We start from the raw sequence: 20,549 nt of genomic DNA, 5'->3' as shown, positions 1-20,549 counted from the left end.
GTAATGTTGATAGATGCATTGGTGATGAGAAACAAATATTTCTTCCCTGTTTTTATTGTACTCACAGTGAATTAGCAGCACAATTTGTAGCTTTCTTAAGGATTTGTGAGTAAATTAGTGTTCATCAATGTGAGGGACAAATAGGATTGTCAAGAGTTGTGGTTGATCTGGGCACACACTTCATAAATATCTCCAATGAATTAGTATCCCAACTGTACAGTTGTAATCCTGATGTAGCGCCTCCTTGATTTTCTAGGCTTGTGGCTCTTTGGAGACTCCCAAATGTGCCAAAGTATGTTGTGTATTTTGTGACTTGAAGAAATGGGAATGAGAAAGAGATGACTAAATGCATTGTAATTCATTTCCAATCCCAAACTATAAAATCTAGTATTTTAGGGGTGACCCAGCACTTGAACCCCATCATTTCCATTGTTGCGTACTTCAGATCCAACATTGTGAGTTTGTAAGTCAGGTGTTTGAACCTCAGAATGGGAACTATGTGTGACAAAGTGGGACTGTTCTTAATGTTTCCTCTGAATATTGTGTGGGTGCCTCAGTTTCCCCTATACATTTCTTGTGTCTCCAGCGTGCATAAATGGCTGACACTCTGTCTCCTGGCAACAAATGCCTGGGGCCCTTCCCCTCCGCAAGGGGATAGCTAAAGGTGAACAAAGAGATCAGGTGACCTCCTGGCCTGGGAAAGAGACAAAGGCCAGAAAGGAGGGGCTGGAGGGGGGTTCAGTTTGGAGCTGCCTTTGGATGGGAAGTGAGTGCAGATGGGGTTGTCTGGCTTGCTGGCCCCAGAATGGACCCGGCTGAGGGATACCATTCTCTGTATCTACAAGCTCTGTTTTAGACTGTGTTCCTGTCATCTAATAAACCTCTGTTTTACTGGCTGGCTAAGAGTCACATCTGACTGCAAAGTGGGGGTGCGTGCAGGACCCTCTGCTTCCCCAGGACCCTGCCTGGGTGGATTTGCTGTGGGAAGCACACGAAGGGGCAAAGGATGCTGAATGCTCCAAGGTCAGACCCAGGAAGGTGAAGCCGTGTGAGCTTCTTGCCCTGAAGACAGTCTGCTCCAAGGGAGAAGAGGCTCCCCAAAGTCCTGACTAGCTTTGTGGGGAGCAGTTCCTAAGCATCGCCCAGGGACTCCGTGACAGTATGACATTATAAACAGTTCTGTGAGTCAAGCAAGTGAACACTAATGAAGAGAGTATGTTAGCTTCTACGGGTAACCAAAATCTCAAAGAACCAAAATCTGCCCTTGGATGCACATGTGAACATTTTAAAGGAAACTCATGTAAAATATATATATATATATGTATGTATATATATATATATATACACACACACATATATATATATATATATGTATGTATATATATATATATATATATACACACACACACACACATATATATATATATATATATATATATATATATGGATAGATTTTGCCCCAAAATGTTTGAGAAAATATGCACCACCATTTGACCAATAGACTACTGCTATCATCAATCAGTAATATTATATCCTATAACTTAATGCCTTGAACACTAAACAAAAAGAGCTAGATTATTACAAAGAAGACTAAAGACCTGGGCTCATTTAGTCTAGCAAAATGAAGGCCAAGAAGGGATATGATTGCTCTCTATTAGGGCTGTCAAGTGATTAAAAAAATATTAATCACACGTCGTCGTGATTAATCATGCTGTTAAACAATAACAGAATACCATTTATTTAAATATTTTTGGATGTTTTCTACATTTTCAAATATATTGATTTCCATTACAACACAGAATGCAAAGTGTACAGTGCTCGCTTTATATTTATTTTTATTACATACTATTTTATATTTTACAATGCAAATGTTTCAATTCACCTAATACAAATACTGTAGCACAATCTCTTTATCATGAAAGTGGAACTTACAAATGTAGAATTATGTAAAAAAAAAAAAGCTTCGTTCTAAAATAAGACTTCTGAAAGCATGCTCCACACCTTGACCCTCAGATTTTGGAAGGCACCTCCGATTCTTAAACCTTGGGTCGAGTGCTGTAGCTATCTTTAGAAATCTCACGTTGGTACCTTCTTCGTGTTTTATCAAATCTGCAGTGAAAGTGTTTTTAAGACGAACAACATGTGCTGGGTCATAATCAGAGACTGTTATAACCTGAAATATATGTCAGAATGCAGGTAAAACAGAGCAGGAGGCATACAATTCTCCCCCCAGGAGTTCCATCACAAATATAATTAATGCATTTTTTTTAAACGAGCATCATCAGCATGGAAGTATGTTCTCTGGAATAGTGGCCAAAGCATGAAGGAGCATACAGATATTAAGCATATCTGGAATGTAAATACCTTGCAATGCTGGTTATAAAAGTGCCATGCAAATGTCTGTTCTAACTTTCAGATGACATTGTAAATAAGAAGTGGGCAGCATTATCTCCTGTAAATGTAAACACACTTGTTTGTCTTAATGATTGTTTAAACAAGACGTAGGACTGAGTGGACTTGTAGGCTCCAAAGTTTTACATTGTTTTATTTTTTAGTGCAGTTATCTAACAAAAAAAAGCTACATTTGTAAGTTGCACTTTCACGATAAAGAGATTGCACTACAGAACTTGTACAAGGTGAATTGAAAAATACTATTTCTTGTTACTTTACAGTGCAAGTATTTGTAATAAAAAATATAAAGTGAGCACAGTACACTTTGTATTCTGTGCTGTAATTGAAATCAATTTATTTGAAAATGTAGAAAAACATCCAAAATATTTAATACATTTCAATTGGTATTCTGTTGTTTAACAGTGTGATTAAAACTGATTAATCAGGAAGAATTTTTTAAATCACAATTAATTTTTTTGAGTTAACTGAGATTAACTGACAGCCCTACTCTTTATAAATACATTGGGGGATAAGTACCAGGGAAGAAGAAGGGCTATTTAAACTAAAGGACAATGTTGGCACAAAAACAAAAATAAATTCAAATTATCAAATTTAGGCTGGAAATTAGAAGTTTCTAACTATCAGACGACAAGCCACCTAACTATTTTTACAGTGGAGCTTGATAAATTTATGAATGGGATAATATGGCGGCATTGCCTGTGACAGCAGGAGATGAGACTTGATGACCCAGGAGGTTGTTTCCAGTCCTATGTCCCTATACTCCGATTTATTTTACTTGTATTACAGTGGCACCTAGAGGTCACAACTGAGATTGGGAGCCCATTGTGCTAGGCGCTGTACATACAGACATTAAAAGACAATCTCTGCCCATAAGAGGTTACTATCTAAACAGACAACTCACAAAAAAGATTGGTAAAACAGAATACTCAATCGGCAACTGAAGCACAGCGGGTGTAAGCAAATTACCCAAGTCCACACAGAAAATCTGTGGCAGAGCCAGGAATTGAACTCAAATCTCCTGAATACCAGGCCTAAAATGTAAAACCATCATTTCTTTCTGAAGAAGAGTAAGCTAGAATTGTCCAAAGGACAACAGAATCTCTTCCAGCCATTGGGACTGTAGTTCACAATTTAACTACACTAAACACTGGAGGCTAGATGCTGTGAGTTGTATTAAATGACACAGTTACCCTGATTGGAATATACCAGTTTCAGGGAGGAACAACACAATATCCCATCAGGGAGGCAGGGTTATAAAAAGGGTGAAGAACCTGAAGTAATGGAGGAACATAAGAGCAAAAGTGAGATGGACAAATAAGACAACTCTCCCCAGAGAAGATATTTTTAAAAACTCTTCACAACTTTTTTTCTTGTGGTAAGGAAAATTCATGAGCAGAAAAAGACTTTTCTCTTGTTAAAAGTATGAGTGTCTAGAGCAAGATGCCAGAAACTGTTGACCCGCATTGGCATAAAGCCCCCAAGTTCCTCTGTTTCACTTGTTGTGTGACTCGTTTCACACAGACTGTACCTTTCATGGAAAAGGTTACGCTCCCCATTAAGAAAGCAGTAACTGCTCCAGCAGCTCTTTGTTGAAGTAGACAAATCTTCTAGGAGTTGTATTTTTGATAAGTATTTCTGCAACAGTAGTCTGAAGGTTTAACTGTGTGCAGTGTTTCAGTTTAATAGTTAGACTAGGATAGTAAGCTATAAGGAATGTTCTTAAGCAGCCCTATGTTGCCTTGCAACTCCTGGTTACTGAAGGGCATGCTCTTTTAAAGTAAACGCCACTTAACACATTACAAAAAAAGTAATAATTGAAGATGCATTGCACTGATTGCCAGCTTATGTTTTCCATTGTCTTCTGGCCTCACTGGACTTTTTCTGGCTGTGTTTCACTGAATGCAACTTATCTGTGTGAGGTGCAGCAATTACAACAATGCAGAACTGAACATAGTATGAACTCCATGTTTAACATGGAGCACATAACACATCCAACAGCCCAACCTGGCAAGTTGGTTTCATTGTATTAAACACCACAAGCTGAATGAATGCTAAATGGATACAACTCACATATATATGTTTATATATATATAAAAAAACATTTCAGAGTTGCTACTTGAGTGCTTAAATCAGGCTTGTTGGTTTTTCTGACCAGTGCCCAATAGTATTCATAAGTATCTCGTGTGACATTCTACAATTTTCTGAGCTACTGTGCAGAGAGATTCCCCAAAGAAAGCCCACAGTTTGGTTAGCAAACATTTCAGGCAACAACAATGTCCATATGGTATTCAAAATAAAAGATGTAGGAAGTGGGGTTGGCCCTAATATCTTCTGCACTTATGTGCTGGTTATCAGAAGTGCTGAAAACCCACAAGTAACAGTGAAATCTATGGGAACTGCTGCTGCTCAGTATTTCTGAAAGTCAGATATTTTCAAAGTTCTAAATGATACAAAAGCTTGTATAAAGCTAACAAACCCCAATTGTCGGTGGGCAGGATTGAACCTGAGACTTCTGGAGCTTAGTGTATGAGCCTCTACAGCATGAACTAAAAGCCAAGTGCTATTAGCTAAGGCCGTAGAGCAGACTCATTAACCTTTCTCTCTAAGTTGTCTCGTGCCACTAGATGGGAGAGAACACCACACCCAGGAGGTGTGTGGGTTACATACTTCCCATATGTGAAGTGAACGAGTGTTACTAGCATGAATGCTTGTTAAAAAACAAACAAACACAAAGTTTAAGCTTGAATGTTTGACTATGCACCAAAAGCAATTTCATACCGTATAACTAATCAACAGTAGCACAACTTACAAAATGCATATTGCACTTTTTACAGACTAATAGGTGATTCCACATTCACACTGCTTGTGGATAGTTGCATAAAATACCCAAATCAGGGAACTGAAGTAACATGTTGTGTGCTGTGTTGCTGATCTCATCAGTAACATTTTAATATAAACAACTTTCGTGACTCACCTCCATGCAGAATAATTTGCAAAGAGGCAAAATGCATCAGCTACATTGTTTGTTGTGAATTACTCATTGAGCCCTAATCAGAGATTTAAACCATAAGTGTGTGTTATACAGCAACTATTATATCCCTGCTCTGATCAGACCACTTATTTATTATTACATTTGTTCATATCACTATTTATTATGCTGATATGGTACTGATGTAGTCATTGACATGCCAGTGCTATAATATCAATACAAAGAACTGAAATCAAGGGAAATCTTTGCACAGTAAGATAGTACTCAATGTAAGGGTGGCAGAATTAAGCCCTAAATAAAGACCCAACTAACGCATAAAGTCCACCTGAAGCAGATGATCTGGAACAAGTGCAAATCAATAACTCTCAAGCAGCCACCTTACAAGACAAAAAGGATAAATTCTCCATTAATTCAAGGGAGAGGAGAAAAGAAGTAGGAAGTATACAAAAGGTAGAAGACCCAAAAGACAGACAAAGCCAAACCTACCTAAATACATTGGGCTTGTACTGTACCCTAAAGACAACCAGACAAAAGCTTGGGTAGAATTCTTTCAAGATAAAGTTCCTTCACAGAAAACCCTCAGCTGAGACAGTTCTATCCCTTCCCTGGTTCTGACTGCATCTAGGGACCAAGAGAAGAACCACCCATTTCAGTCATGACTATCAGACAAGGACACATGCAGAGACAATACTTTTCAACTACTTTAGTCTTAGATTATGAAGAGCTTTACATGTCAATACTGAGACCATGAATTGTTCTAAAAAGAAAATATACACACATTGATAGACAATGACAAAACTTTGTTGTTTAACTCAGAAATGCAGTGGTTGGAACAAAATTTAAATGGGCAAACTGACAATAGATGCATGGTAATTTTCATGGGGACTCTGAATTTCTCGTGGCTCTCAGCGCAAAGATAATAGCAATGATTACATGACACTAATCGTGGAGTCAATTAATGCATCAACTACAATCTTAGCATGTTTATCAGCTAGTAATCTAACTAAGCTGAATGCTTAAAAAAATGCACCATTTTTGATGTAGTGGCGTTAAGGCCAGGACAGAAATAAAATTCCTTTACAATTAACACTGATGAAAAGATGTATTTTTACTGACCACTGAAGAAATCTAAACTAATAATTGACCCAGTAAAATTCCTGCAAGCAATTTCATCACAATACTGTATAAACATTATTCATTTTCAGTCAGCATTTTCTACACTAAAGTTAAACCTAAAGTTATTCAGTATCAGGACAAGAATACATTATTTTGTAGGCATGTTTTGTGGAAGAAGTCAATCTGACTTATTAAACCAGAACATTGGGATCCAGTTGCATCACTGAGTCATCTTGGGTTTTATTGTGCATTCAGAGCCAGATTCTCAGTTGGTGTAAATCAGTGTAGCTGCATTGACTTAAATGGAGCTCAACATTTAACACCAAATGAGGAGCTACTCCTCAGAATCAGGCTGAGGGCAGTATGGGTGTCCTGTCTATGTATAGTTTATGAATTCTGTATGAAATTATGAGCTCTCTATACGTATCTGTATCAAACTACCAGACTCCATTTTGTTTTCTGAGCACGGTGTTCATTGAAAGACAATTCTGTGCCTTCACCATAGCTATGTAGCCCTCAGATTGAGGAGTCAGGAGAATGTCCCTTTGGACAAAGAGCTGACTACATCCCAGGGTAAACCAGTTTTTCAAGTCCGGACTGACCAAACAACAGATGTGAGACTTTGACGTTGAAAAAAGTGTCATCTGAAAAAGAGAACTGGAAATCTATAAAAGAAAGGTTTTCTCACTGGCCATCTGAAGAGAGAGAAGAGACAAGAAAGCAAGACTGTATATAGGAGGAGAAAAGGGAGAGGAAAGATCTGGACTCCATAGAGGACTCTGATCAAATACCAAATAATGCTCAAGAGTGGTGAGGAAACTGAGGCAGAGAACTGTATAAAATTATCTATTATTTTACCTAGATCTGTATATTTCATGTCTGTCTAAAGTAAAGAATGATTGTCTGACACATCCTTTTGTAAAGTCTGTTTGCTATAATTATTGTGTGTCCCTGAAGAGGTAAACTATAAACCAGAGTACCCATAAGGAGGGAAACGGGGAAAAGGGTCCTTAAGTTACTGAGCTGTCTTGTGGAGGGTCAGTACTGGTCCTGGGGGCCTAAAGAGCTAGATGTGGGTCTCTTCCTCCAGGTGAAAGGTACCAGTCTATACACATGAAGCGTGCCAGAGTTCAGAGCCAGAGATGGTGACTGAAATCTACCCAGAGGAAAAGGAGAGCTTAAACACCCACCTGCCCAGCATATAGGATCAAACATAGCAGCCTGGTAAGTCCCAGGGGGACTTGACCAAGGCTGTGACATCATGTTTGGGTGCTAAAGTGTTCTGAATAGCCTTTCTGTAACAAGTCACAATTTATCATGGGACTCTGAACTGAGAAAGTTGGATGTAATGTCCAAACAAAAATGTTACATGGCTGTGTTAGGAAAATTAATTTCAACCAAGAAAGTTTGGAATTTACTAAATTTTGTGGCTTTTGTGGATCTCTCTGTTAACTCTTCACTATTAACATGTTACATTGTTTACAATTTCTTCTTATACTATACCTATATGTAAATCAATTATTGATTAACAAGATTTCATACCTACTTAATTACAAGAATTACTGAAATCATAACCTCAGACCATTCTGTCTAGCACTTACAGGGTAATATTTTCAAAATCAGCAAAGTGACTTAGAAACCTAAGTCCCATTAACTTTCTCTGGAATACAATGGACTCTTAAGCCACTTAGGCATTTTTGAAAATTGTATCCATGCAGCATTCTTGTGTACAGGAGTCTTTGGCACTTGTTCTTCAAAATGAAAGGTGTCTCTATTTTCCCCTTTATCTGTTCTGTTCCACAGAAATCCACTCCAAACAGATCAATGCAATCCCACCACTGGAGATAAATCCATCAGCAGGATTTCAAGACAATACAGAAGCCTAAATTATCAAGCAAGAAATGAAGTGGTCTTGTTGGTTCTGACTTCAGAAAGGGTGATTCCAGGGATAATGTCTGCTAATAAGCCTTTCTTCAGTATCCTTTAAAAAGTCTGTTGACTATGATGTTAGAAATGAAAGATCCAGTTGGATCAAACACACTTTTCAAGGTGCACTGTAGCTTTCATAAAGGTAACAGCAAAATGGATTGGATGGTCACTCTGCATCAGCTTCTTTAAAAAGACTACATCAAGTTGACAATATGTACAATGCATAGATTACAAAAAAAGAAAAGTAGCCCCAAACACTAGACATATTCAGATGGCAAAGCCACCACGAGAAACACAAACATGTTTCAAACTATCTTTCACTGCACTGGCTGCTTCAGGTGGTAAAGTTGAGTTTACAACTACTTTGTGTTTTTCATAGAATCATAAAAACATAGGGCTGGCAGGGACCTTGAGAGGTCATCTAGTCCAGGACCCTGCCCTGAGGCAGGACTAAGAATGATCTCTCACAGAAAAATGATAAATGACAAAATCACCATATCACACATGAGTGAACACTATCTGACCTCTCAGTCCTTGTCTTCAAAGGAAACCTGTCAAACACCTTCAAAAAACAAGCCTGGGATCTTAAATTCATAACTGTGTTAGACACTAAAAATCATGGACTCAGTAAATACACTGGAGTTATGGCTAATTACAAAAAATCTATAACCCACTACCCTGCCTTTGTAGGGTTGCCAACTTTCTATTGGCACAAAAATGAACACTCTAGCCCCACCCCTTCCCCGAGGCCCTGCTCCTGCCCCGCCCCTTCCCCTGAGGCCCCGCCTCCCACTCACTACTTTCCCCCTCCCTCGGTGGCTCACCCTCTCCCACAATCACTCACTTTCACTGGGCTGGGGCAGAGGGTAGGGGTGCGGGAGAGAGTGAGGGCTCTAAATGGGGGTGTGGGCTCTGGGGTGGGACTGGGGATGAGGGGTTTGTGGTGCAGGAGGGGGCTCCAGGCTGGGGGATGGGGCCGAGAGATTCAGAATGTGGGAGGGGGCTGCGGGTTGGGGTGTGGGAGGGATGAGGGCTCTGGGTTGGGGGTGCTGGCTCTGGGGTGGGGCCAGTTCCTGGCCCCTCAGGCAGCTCCTGGTCAGTGGCACAGCAGGGGGGCTGGTCTGACTCCTAGGTGCGGGGGGTCAGGAGGCTCTGCAGCGTGCACTGCTCTCGCCCAAAGGCACTGCTCCCCTAGCGCCCATTGGCTAGGAACCAGCCAATGGGAGTGCGGAGCTGGTGCTTGGGGCAGGGGCAGCGTATGGAGTCCCATGCTCCCCCACCACATAGGGGCCAGACCTGCTGGCTGCTTCTGGGGTGCAGCGCAGTGCCCCAGAACAGGTAGGGACTAGCCTGCCTTGGCTCTGCAGTACCATCAATCAGACTTTTAAAGGCCCAGTCAGTGGTGCTGACAGGAGCCACCAGGGTCCCTTTTTGACCAGGTGTTCAGGTCAAAAACCGCACACCTGGTCACTCTACTCCTTTGTCCTACTGCTGCAGAACTATTAACTGCCCACTTCACCTAGAATGGTCTCTTACAATGTGTTAACTCATTATGCTAAACAATCTGTTCCATCTTGTATTTCGCTGTGACACTCCGAGTACCTGAAGAAGAGCTCTGTGTAAATCAAAAGCTTGTTTCTTTCACTAACAGAAGTTGGCCCAATAAAAGATATCACCTCACCCACATTGTCTCTCTAAGAATACCTAGTTGATCCCCAACAAGTGTTTATCTAACCCACATGGCCCGCCAGGGTAAGCCCCCTGGCGGGCTGGGCTGGTTTGTTTACCTGCCGCATCCGCAGGTTCATCCGATCATGGCTCCCACTGACCACCATTTGCCACTCCAGGCCAATGGAGGCTGCGGGCAGAGCTGGCTCCAGGCACCAGTGCAGCAAGCAGGTGCTTGGGGAGGCCAAGGGGAAGGAGCAGCACATCCAGCTCTTCGGCAGCAATTCGGCAGCGGGTCCCTGGGTCCCTCTCGAAGGGAAGGACCTGCCACTGAAGTGCCGCCGAAGAAGAAAGCAGCGCGGTGGAGTTGCCGCTGAAGTGCCGCCGATTGTGATCACAGCTTTTTTTCCCCCCCTGCCTCTTTGGGCGGCAAAAAACCCTGGAGCCGGTCCTGGATGCAGGAAGTGGCATGGGCCAAGGGATGTGCTGGTCGTCGCTTCCCACTGCCCCCATTGGCCTGGAGTGGTGAACCAATGCCAGTGAGAGCCTCGATCGGCCGAACCCGCAGTCATGGCAGGTAAACAAACCAGCCTGCCCCACCAGGGTGCTTACCCTGGCGGGCCATGTGCCAAAGGTTGCCGATCCCTGATCTAACCGGTTCTTCCAGTCCTCCAGCAATGAGGATTCCAAAACCACACTTAAAAGCCTGTGCCAGTACCAGGGGCGGCTCTGTGTTTTTTGCCGCTCCAAGCACTGCAGTCAGGCAGGCATCGGCGGCGCCCCTGAGGGCGGTCCTCTGGTCACGCGGATTCAACGGCATTTCTGCGGGTGATCTGGCGGTCCCGCACCTTTGGCCGCCGAATTTCTGTCGAAGTCATGGGACTGGCTGATCTTCCGCAGGTATGCCGCCAAAGCCTGCCTGCCTGCCGCCATCACAGTGACCGGCCTGCCGCCCCCCACGGCTTGCCACCCCAGGCACGCGCTTGCTGCACTGGTGCCTGGAGCCACCCCTGGCCAGTGCTTAACTATTCTTATAGCAAGAAAGTTTTTTTTCGAATATCTAACTTAAATCTCCCTTGCTGCAAATTAAGCTGATTATTTCTGTCCTACCTTCAGTGTCCTCTTTTTAAGAGCCCTTAACATATCTTAAGACTTATCAGATCCCGCCTCAGTTTTCATGTCTCAAGACTAAGCATACCCAGTGCTTTAATCTTTCCTCATAGGTCAGATTTTCTAAACCTTTTTATCATTTTTGCACCCATCTTATAGTAATTTAATTTAGCTCTGTGACACTAATAGCCATTACTGTGGAAGTCCATTTGGCCAGGGACACATCAACAATTCCAGGCCCAATAGGACCAGTCTGAGAGAGAGAACTCAGTGGAACCAGCTTACTTTAATCTTTGTCATATTTCCTTGGACAAAAGGGCTAGAAGGTTGTGAACACAAGAACTGATGCTTAAATACAGGTCTACAGTCTACAAAACAGGGAGAATACCTCAAAAATGGACTATCAATATTTGTTCAATTTAAAAAGATAATTAGCTTATGCTCTTTTTGTGGTTGATTTCTATAAATTCTTGTTGGCACAGGCCTTCCCAACTAGTAGGTTCCCTGGTAAATTATAAGGGAGCACTCACTGAATGCACCCTACTAACTGAGAAAAAAAATCCATCAAAATCCTGTGGCCCAAGGACCCAGGGCAGTGGATATAAAGACCAGCATTGATCTCAGCTCCTAGGGACAGGAAAGTCCACTCAAATAGGCTGTGTAGCTAACTCCACAGCCTCTTGAATGGGTACTGTTCCCAGAACTAAGTAGTGTGCAAACAGGCTGAATTCAGAGCAGAGGGTGAGAGGGAGGGAAGCACTGACATCAGCATCTCCCCCCCATCCTCCCCGCCCAAAGTACCAGGTCCCTCACCTGCTCAGCTTCCACACACTGTCAATATGATCTGACCCCCCACGCAGCAGCAAGCCCAGTAACACATCTCTAGTCCCCTAGCCCCATCATACAGCAGCAGCCTCATCATGTGCACCAGATCCACAACCTAGTTCATTAAATCCATCAACCCAGGCCCCGCCTCATGCAATGCTCTGGCACAGCAATGCTCTCACAGTGCTCTCACTGTGCTCACAAAGCATCCATTTTCACGCCCTCCACCCACAGCACTGATCACAGATTACATTTCACAAGTACACACAGAAACTAAATTCACTGGGGTTTATTAATAATTTATCAATTATTCACTCTGCTCTACCTGTCTGTAGGAAAAGAAGGCACTATGGGCCAAATTGTTAGCTGGAATAATAAGCATAGCTCCATATTTTTCAACAGAACTAGTCTGTTCTGGTGATATCAGTGCAGCAATACTGATTTAAACACGTGGAGGATCTGGCCCTGTATCCTCAGTATAATTAAAATATTCATTGCAATTGTGTCTTGTTATAATCAAGGCAGAACAGAAATATTCTTATCGCTCTATGCCAAAACGTGGTTATTTGGCTGTGTTTGTAAATGTTACTTACATTGTGACTATCACAACCAATTGTCTGCATCACTTAATTATTCTCAGCATCTCAGTGTTCAATTTGATTGGATTATGCACTGAAGTTATTACATGGAGAGAAGTATCATTGCCTTATTCAATGTTTTATAAGAATTTGAATCCAGTCCACCTGGGAGAATGGATAGCCTCCCCTGTGCTGCTTATGTTATGTGATCTGTGGTAGTTAGAAAGGTAACACAGGCATTTTGGCTAGATCATATTAAATACAAAGGAATGTTTTGCAAATTTAAGATTCTGTTTGCTTATGTGTAGTCACTGGAGCTCCTGCTGAAAAAAACAAGCAGTTGAGTTTGTTTGTTAGATCATAAAAAATGAAATGGCAATAGTTAAGCTTGCAATCTATTATTCTCTTTATATGAAATAGTGAAGCCTGGAATGTTCATTGAGTTGCAGATTATAAACAACAGCAAATATGTCAGAATAATTTTTCAAATAAGAATATATCATTAGATTTCACTATGACTATTCATAGTGTATTCATTTGTTCTGGGATGAAGAATAATGTAAAATTAAGAAAAATACTGTGGTTAAATGATGCTCCATCTTAATAACAAAACAACCCCACCCCCACATTTTAAAAATAAAAGCAGAGAATATACTAGTCTGTAATTCCTTTGTAATACCTTTCCAGTATGTTAATATATTAATAAATATATGTAAACAGATATCATGCACTATTTATAATATGCTAATAATTTACAAAGAAAATATGATCTTGATTATATTGCTATTAAATGTGCAATTTGATTAACTTATTTACTTAACAATCTCTCTACTAGCCAATATCAGAGGGGTAACCATTTTAGTGTGGATCTGTAAAAGCAGCAAAGAGTTCTGTGGCACCTTATAGACTAACAAACATATTGCAGCATGAGCTTTCGTGGGAATACCAACTTCATCGGATGCATGTATCCGACGAAGTGGGTATTCACCCATGAAAGCTCATGCTCCAATACGTTTGTTAGTCTATAAGGTGCACAGAACTCTTTGCCGCTCTAGTAGCCAGGTGCTTCAATTACAGTAATCCAAACACAAAACAAAACTAAAACAGTTAATCAAAGGCTAAACAAAATAAATTAGTCCTGAATCGTGTTCTAAAGGTTGCTAGACTCTAGCTCTGATGTATTGTCAAAGGGACTGAATTCCTAAAGCAGGAATCCTCAAACAAAAAGGCCCAATTACAAGACACATTCTTCTCGAACATAGGTAATGAGAGTAAACCTTTAGCAAGGGATCTTAGCTGCCATGATGGTAAACAGAGTAAGCAGCAATATGTTACGAAACCAGGTCCCAGACCATTCCCAAGCTATAGCTGTCATTATAGACACTCCTAAATGAAGAAGCAAAAAGTAACCCACTGCAGAGAAATGAGCACACTCATGTTTTTATGTTGACCTGTATCAATGAGGTGTTGGGCAACTCTGTATTTGTGGCTTTCATCTGGGGTTCAGGAGTCACCCAAAATAGAATGTATTACAATAGTCAAACCTGTTAATAACAAAGGTATGGATGACCATTGTGAGGTTTGCACCTGAGAGATATAGCCACAGTCTTTTGACCAACCACAGTAGATGGTTAAAGGAACTACATACCACCATTACTATATGGGGAATCAGGAGGAGTGAACAATTTTGATAAGTCAGGTACCAGCCTTTAAGAGATTTTGAAGATACATCCTCTGGACACTTCCCTGAATGCTTTTTCCTACCAACAAGCATTCCTTCCATCTTATTTCAGTTTGGTTGCAGCCATACTCTCTCTACCTCTCACACAGTAATCAAGTAAAGAGTTTGTAAAATTTGGATTTAATGAAATTGAGACTTAGAGCCAATTATCTTCAGCATATTGACTGCAATGTTCCCCAAACATCAAAATTTTCCCCAAAAGCTTCAACCACATGCACAGACCTTTAGGAAAGATGTGCTGAAGGATGGTCCCTGGGTCTGTGGCAGTACTTTGTTAAAATTCCACCTTGCAGTGATGGTTAGATAATAGATAATGTTATAGAGAGTACACTTATAAAGTTTGCAGATGATATCGAGCTGGGAGGGGTTGCAAGTGCTTTGGAGGATAGGATTAACATTCAAAATGATCTGGAAAAACTGGAAAAATGGTCTGAAGTAAATAGGATGAAATTCAATAAGGACAAATGCAAAGTACTACATTTAGGAAGGAACAATCAGTTGCACACATACAAAATGGGAAACTGCTGCCTAGAAAGGAGTACTGCGGAAAGGAATCTGGGTGTCAAAGTGGACCATAAACTAAATGAGTCAACAGTGTAACACTGTTGCAAAAAAAGGAAACATCATTCTGGGATGTTTTACCAGGTGTATTGTAAACAAGAACGAGAAGTATTTCTTCCACTCTACTCCATGCTGATTAGGCCTCAATTGGAGTATTACGTCCAGTTCTGGGTGCCATATTTTCAGGAAAGATGTGGTCAAATTGGAGAAAGTCCAGAGAAGAGTAACAAAAAATGATTAAAGATCTAGAAAACATGACCTATGAAGGAAGAGTGAAAAAAAATGGGCTTGTTTAGTCTGGAAAAAAGAAGACTGAGAGCGGACATGATAACAGTTTTCAAGTACATAAAAGGTTGTTACGAGGAGGAGGGAGAAAAATTGTTCTTAACCTTTGAGGATAGGACAGGAAGCAATCGACTTAAATTGCAGCAAGGGAGGTTTATGTTGGATATTAGGAAAACTTTCCAACTGTCAGGGTGGTTAAGCACTGAAATAAATTGGAGGTTTTTAAGAGCTGGTTAGGCAAACACTGTCAGCGGTGGTCTAGATAATACTTAGTCTTGCCATGAGTGCAGGGCACTGGACTAGATGACCTCTCGAGGTCCCTTCCAGTCGTATGATTCTATGATTTCCTCTGCCTCATTTGGAGCCACTCCCTTCCTACCTAAAATATCCTGAGGGGTTATAATATACCTCTGAAAAAATAGGGTTTATTTATTTATTTATTTTAAAGGATGTTGCCTGTGGAATGCACCAGGTTGCATTAAGTATTAGATACATTTACATCTCACCTAGAACTGAGCAAAAGTATTTGGTCAAATAGCTTGTTTACGAAAAAAAAGCTGCTTCAGTCCATCCAAAACTATTGGCGAATTTTACACAAATTAGCCAAATAGTTTAAGCAATTTTTTTTCTTCAGGATTTAGATGCTCGGTGGTGGCAAAGGCCTTCTTTATACCCTTTAATTTTAGTGGTTAGAGCACTCACCCAGTATGTGGCATACCTGCGTGCAATTCCCCCCTATGTTTGATGTGGAGAAGCAATTTGAAATTGGGTCTCCCACTTTACAAGAGAATGCTCTAGCTACCAAACTATGGAATATTCTGGAAGAGCTCTCTCAATCTCTTCTGTTGAAGCTGTTCCTCTCTGTTTCAATAATTAAATAATCAGTAGAGCAAGAACTTGAGTCTCCCACCAGCTTGGTGAGTGCCCTGACCACCAGATTACAAAGTCTTTCTGACTCTCTTTTCATAGCCCAAAGACTATTCATTGTCATTCTTATTGGCAATTCATAGCCATTAAACATTCAACCTGAAACACATTTCTTTTAATTTAAGTTTTTCTCAGTTTTTGGATTTGGTTCAGCCTAACCCCCTTCTCCCCACCCCCAGTGTTTTGGAGCTGCCAATGAACTGAAAAATCGGTTATTAGCCCAGCTCTAGCCTTACCTCAATTTTATATTTTAGAATTTGAATACCATGCTATGCTAATAATATACTCTTTACCTTTTGCGGTAAATATTTTCACTGAAATTTACTTAACATGAGTTGATTTGTCCATTGGCACTGGCTTCCTCTTTGAAAAAAGGCATATTGCTTAAATGGGAAAACAAATGAATAGAGCCCCACAAAAATGCCACACCTGCCACTGAACCTACTCTCTCAAGATCCCACAAGGGTCAAAAGTCACTTTATAAAGTCAGCATGGGCAAGCTGACCTGATTCATCAATCACCAGTAGTGATACCATCTAACTTCCATTTGGAAGAAAACATACATTTAAATTTTAGCTTCATAGCTTAGTATTTCCAAGATGCGTGGTGATATGAGGAGTCAGTTTTAAATGTTTTAAAAATCAAATACCAAGTAATTATCTTTCCATTTTACTGTTATTCTTAATCTGAAATGAACCAGGATCTGTGAATGATGCTCAGAAGTACTAAAACTCATGATAGTATATTTTCATACTTGAGCATGCTCTTGGCATAATGGTAGCAATTTGTACGTCATCTTCAATTCACTAACTAAGCTGTGCTCCAATAAATCATGTAAAAGGAATAAAGGAACACAGTCCTCACACTAAGTATTTCAATTTATTTATCTGTTAAGATTTTAATGCATTTGATGTACTGGAAACATTTCCAAGTTGTTCTTTTGCCTCAAACTGATTGTGGTAAATATAAACAACCAAAGAAAACTTGGATTTGTATAAACAACCTTCATGGCAACTATATGATACAAAACATTGCCCAATGAAAGAAAAGCATGTTGTGATGGTACCTCCCATAAGGCTTTATGGAAATATGCTTAGAATATGTTTTATGCTACGTATGCCATGTAACATATCTCCATAAAGGTTATGATCTAGGGAATGTATTAATCCTATTTGCATGCATGTATCATTTTTGTATTCAAAGTTATGAATGTTATTTATGTTGGCTATGTACTGGCTTGATTTCTAAACCTTAGTAGAGCATTTGGTCAGTTCTTGGAGAAAGGAATGTTGAAATTAAGTACCTAATCAAGAAACACTTAAAGTACAATGGATCTTGGAATGCTCCAATCCACATAGGAAGTCTACTTGAGGATGTTCAAGGTAGCATGTAAACAATGGATGCTACCTGTAAAAAACTGTGAGTCATGCATGGACATGTGACTTGCCCAGGTGACTCCTAAACTCCATCTTGGAGCTGGACTTTGCATAGGAGTGAGGAAGGGGTCTCCACCCACAAGAGAAAGTCTATTTAACCCCCTGGGAGACCCCTCCATTTTGTCTTCAGCTTGCTAAAGAAAGAGCCTCTCCACCCCCCAGGATATTTGAAAGAAACTGGAACAAATGACAGTGTGCAAGGGGTGTGAGTGATTGCTGGACCCAGGCTAAAAGGAGATTAGTCTGTAAAAGGGAGCATTCGGGAACTGGTGAGGATCTTATCTGTATTCAGTTTGATTAGACATAGATTTGCACATTTTATTTTATTTTGCTTGGTCACTTACTTTGTTCTGTCTTTTACTACTTGGAACCACTTAGATCCTACTTTCTGTATTTAACAAAATCACTTTTTATTTATTAATTAACTCAGAGTATGTATTAATACAGGGGTCGGCAACCTCTGGCACGCGGCTCGCCAGGGTAAGCACCCTGGCGGGCCGGGCCAGTTTGTTTACCTGCTGCGTTGGCAGGTTCGGCGGATCACAGATCCCACTGGCCGTGGTTCACTGTCCCAGGCCAATGCAGGAGGCGGGAAGCGGCGCAGGCGAGGGATGTGCTGGCCACGGCTTCCCACCTCCCGCATTGGCCTGGGACGGTGAACCACGGCCAGTGGGAGCCACAATCTGCCAAACCTGCCAACGCGGCAGATAAACAAACTGGCCCAGCTCGCCAAGGTGCTTACCCTGACGAGCTGCATGCCAGAGGTTGCCGACCCCTGTATTAATACCTGGGAGAGCAAACAACTGTGCATCTCTCTCTATCAGTGTTATAGAGGGGGAACAATTTATGAGTTTACCCTGTATAAGTTTTATACAGGGTAAAATGGATTTATTTGGGTTTAGACACCACTGGGAGTTGGGCATCTGAGTGTCAAAGACAGGAACTTCTGTTAGCTGCTTTCAGGTAAACCTGCAGCTTTGGGGCAAGTAATTCAGACCCTGGGTCTGTGTTGGAGCAGACGGGCGTGTCTGGTTCAGCAAGACAGGGTGCTGGGGTCCCGAGCTGTCAGGGAAAGCAGGGGTAGAAGTAGTCTTGGCAAATCAGGTGGCAGTTCCCAAGAGGGTTTCTGTGATCCAACCCGTCACACACGTTATTAATGTCCAATCCGGGATCCGGTGGACATAGTGTACTTAGATTTCCAGAAAGCCTTTGACAAGGTCCCTCACCAAAGGCTCTTACGTAAATTAAGCTGTCATGGGATAAAAGGAAAGGTCCTTTCATGGATTGAGAACTGGTTAAAGGACAGGGAACAAAGGGAATTAATGGTAAATTCTCAGAATGGAGAGGGGTAACGAGTGGTGTTCCCCAAGGGTCAGTCCTAGGACCAATCCTATTCAATTTATTCATAAATGATCTGGAGAAAGGGGTAAACAGTGAGGTGGCAAAGTTTGCAGATGATACTAAACTACTCAAGATAGTTAAGACTAATAGCAGATTGTGAAGAACTTCAAAAAGATCTCACAAAACTAAGTGATTGGGCAACAAAATGGCAAATGAAATTTAATGTGGATAAATGTAAAGTAATGCACATTGGAAAAAATAACCCCAACTATACATACAACATGATGGGGGCTAATTTAGCTACAACGAGTCAGGAAAAAGATCTTGGAGTTATCGTGGATAGTTCTCTGAAGATGTCCACGCAGTGTGCAGAGGCGGTCAAAAAAGCAAACAGGATGTTAGGAATCATTAAAAAGGGGATAGAGAATAAGACTGAGAATATATTATTGCCCTTATATAAATCTATGGTACGCCCACATCTCGAATACTGTGTACAGATGTGGTCTCCTCACCTCAAAAAAGATATTCTAGCACTAGAAAAGGTTCAGAAAAGAGCAACTAAAATGATTAGGGGTTTAGAGAGGGTCCCATATGAGGAAAGATTAAAGAGGCTAGACTCTTCAGTTTGGAAAAGAGAAGACTAAGGGGGCACATGATAGAGGTATATAAAATCATGAGTGATGTTGAGAAAGTGGATAAGGAAAAGTTATTTACTTATTCCCATAATACAAGAACTAGGGGTCACCAAATGAAATTAATAGGCAGCAGGTTTAAAACAAATAAAAGGAAGTTCTTCTTCACGCAGCACACAGTCAACTTGTGGAACTCCTTACCTGAGGAGGTTGTGAAGGCTAGGACTATAACAATGTTTAAAAGGGGACTGGATAAATTCATGGTGGCTAAGTCCATAAATGGCTATTAGCCTGGATGGGTAAGAATGGTGTCCCTAGCCTCTGTTCGTCAGAGGATGGAGATGGATGGCAGGAGAGAGATCACTTGATCATTGCCTGTTAGGTTCACTCCCTCAGGGGCACCTGGCATTGGCCACTGTCGGTAGACAGATACTGGGCTAGATGGACCTTTGGTCTGACCCGGTATGGCCTTTCTTATGTTCTTATGTTCTTAATCAATTTTTAGTGTCTTAGGACATATAGCACATGCCCTCAGATGTGCTACATATTACCTGATAGATCTAAAACCACATGCTCTGTTTTTCCTCTTTTCATTTGAGACAACATGTAATTTTAATGGACATATAGACCTTTAAAACGTGACTGAACAAATGCAGAGATTTGTTCCTCCCAATCATTGGGTCTGCTGGGACTCTAGAGCTGGACAAACCCAACATTTTTGTTTATGTTTTCCCTGCAGAAAACCTGCGATATTTTCTGGTTTATAAAGTAGCTGTTACCAGGAGGTTACATTATAATGACATAAAACTCACTTTGAATAAAATTTGTTAGTTAGATTCGTGAATGCTTAATCCATAAGCAACTTAACCTATTCAGTTCCTATTGATTTCATCCGATACAGAATTGTGCCTCACAAGCCTGATCCAGTGACTAAGGTAGCCAATGGAAATCCTTCCACTGACCTCATTAAGCACTGGGTCAGACCCAAGTGTGGGTAAA

General features: G+C 41.0%; 2 long non-coding RNA genes across 5 annotated transcripts in view; one reads left to right on the top strand and one right to left on the bottom strand.

The window, feature by feature from the left end:
• LOC120371115 overlaps nt 1–20,549 on the bottom strand; it is a 470,086-nt gene that overhangs the window by 56,441 nt on the left and 393,096 nt on the right. The gene's annotated exons all lie outside the window — the stretch shown is intronic.
• Nucleotides 1–20,549, top strand: part of LOC120371113 — a 33,931-nt gene that overhangs the window by 4,230 nt on the left and 9,152 nt on the right. Inside the window, exons 3-4 of one of the 3 annotated variants that reach the window (XR_005584149.1) lie at nt 7,608–7,741; nt 8,321–8,517. This is a non-coding gene — a long non-coding RNA (uncharacterized LOC120371113). Of the gene's footprint in view, nt 1–7,607; nt 7,742–8,320; nt 8,518–20,549 lie in introns of those variants that run through there. The other 2 variants (XR_005584148.1, XR_005584147.1) reach the window with 2 other exon arrangements.

This window comes from Mauremys reevesii, linkage group 8, assembly GCF_016161935.1.
Source record: "Mauremys reevesii isolate NIE-2019 linkage group 8, ASM1616193v1, whole genome shotgun sequence".
NCBI classification, from domain to species: domain Eukaryota; kingdom Metazoa; phylum Chordata; order Testudines; family Geoemydidae; genus Mauremys; species Mauremys reevesii.
Note: the sequence above shows the minus strand (reverse complement) of the source record. Positions and strands in the feature narration are given on the sequence as shown.